Source organism: Rhagoletis zephyria, unplaced genomic scaffold (assembly GCF_001687245.7).
Source record: "Rhagoletis zephyria isolate East Lansing unplaced genomic scaffold, Rhagoletis_zephyria_1.1 Rzeph_scaffold_01960, whole genome shotgun sequence".
NCBI classification, from domain to species: Eukaryota; Metazoa; Arthropoda; class Insecta; order Diptera; family Tephritidae; genus Rhagoletis; species Rhagoletis zephyria.
In genome coordinates this window covers 13,024-14,987 of record NW_016159044.1, presented here as the reverse complement: position 1 = coordinate 14,987, position 1,964 = coordinate 13,024, and positions in this window count along the sequence as shown.

Here is a 1,964-nt window from a genome sequence, read left to right as displayed (position 1 = left end):
ATTTTTCTTATTTAAAAACGACTTGCACAGTTCAAAAGTTTGAAAATAATGACGCGATAAATATTGAAGGTGTAGCATAGCAGAGAGTGGAGCATCATGCATCAATATGGATCACGATACTGGATCGCGATCCATATTGATCGTGAGACAGGGCCCTTTGGGCTTCTATATCGAATCTAATATTTCAGTGGTCCGAAATAGATACCTCATTTCAGTGGTGGCAAACTATCGATACTATTGATGGTTTTGTTTTTTTTTTTACTATCGATAGTTTTTCAAAACTATCGAGCATATTCGCTATCATAGGCATCAGTATGGTTATTTCTCTCTTCATCAATGAGATTATTACTAACGGTATTTAAATCTAACTAAATAGAATTATATGTTAAATGAAAGGTAAATTTATGCTGTTTTTGTGCTCCATTTAACTGTTATGGTTTGGGTATCGTTAATTACACATGTTTTTTAGTAAAATTGGTTTTGTTTTATCAAAAAATATATTTTTATATTAGATGATTTTTCTTAAAATTTATGCAAATGAAGTATATAAATGTGCCTATTAGAAAAAGGGAATTTTATTTACCTTTCCAACGATACCAGTTTTTTGAAATTAGGTTAAGAATTTTTCGAAATATAGCCTTCTAAATTTTCGAAAATTCCCCTTTCGCCCCTCTTTAGCCCCGAAAATATAAGCTTGCATCAAAAAATTTTTATTTTACTAAAATTAGAAAAATACGGCGGACCACACCCACTTTTTCGTTTTGTTCTAGCTTAACGGGCCGTATTCTGCAATTATGCCACGCCATGTATTTTTCAACACTCCAAAGAGACGCTCTATAACGATACGCGCTTTACAAAGTGTCCCATTGTACCTGTACCTTGCTGAGCGTTCTTGTTCATGTGGTAGCGGTGTCATGAGCCATGGCTCAATTGGCTACCCGGAATCTCCTATAACACATATGACTGTTACTACGTTTATACGTAAGCTATTTGCAAATACCTAACTCACTGTAGTATGTATCATGGTGCAATAATAAGTTTATAAGTTACAATAGGCGTGTTTTATTTGACGACAAATTTAAGCTATTAGCTTTGGTATTAGGTTGCTTGCTTGTGCCGGCAGATAGAAATCCGTTATTTTAATTTTCTTGGTCTCTGCGGCGTAGGTATGTATCTTCGCGTTGGCGTTTTTTTCAGGGGTCTTCTCATATTTTTCGTACAACATCTTGAGTGGTTCGAATATTACATCGGATACGGTGTTTGTTTGTTCGTTTATAATTCTCCCTTGAAATGGTTTCTGCTTGTATATCTCCATGTTTTCCAATATGTTCAAACGCCGTCCTTTATGCTGTACATGGAGGAGTTTGGCTGCCTTATTAAGTTTCATTGGCGTACATTTATTTTCGAACATATGATTTGCGAAGTTTGATTCTGGTGTGACGCTTGGTTTTTGTGTCCTCTTATTGTAGTCTCTTATATGTTCTCGGAATCTTGTTTTAATCTTACGGCCAGTTTGCCCTATGTAGCTACACTTGCATTCACACGTTAATTTGTATACACCCTGCTTATCTAGAGTGTCCTCTTCGTTTGTGCTGTTGTTCAGTATCCTTCCGACATTATTCCTGGTTCTGAACGATGTGCGAATGTTGAATTTTTGGAAAACCTTGGCCAGTTTGTATGTCATTTACCCGTGTAAGTTAACACTGCCCAAGCTCATCGTTGTTTTCTTTCTTGTCCCTACTTTTTCGTTTCGAGTCCTTGTTTCTGGCGATAGCATATATTGTGTCTAGCTATCTCCTGTGTGCTTCCTTAGTTAATGGGGTTCGCTCAAGTCTAGTTAATAATTGTCTAAATGCTGCGTTTTTGTGTTGATGTGGGTGGTTAGAGGTTTCATGTATTACTGTGTCGGTCGCTGTGGGCTTTCTGTATATCTCGTATTCCAGTCTGTTGGTGGTCTTGTTTAT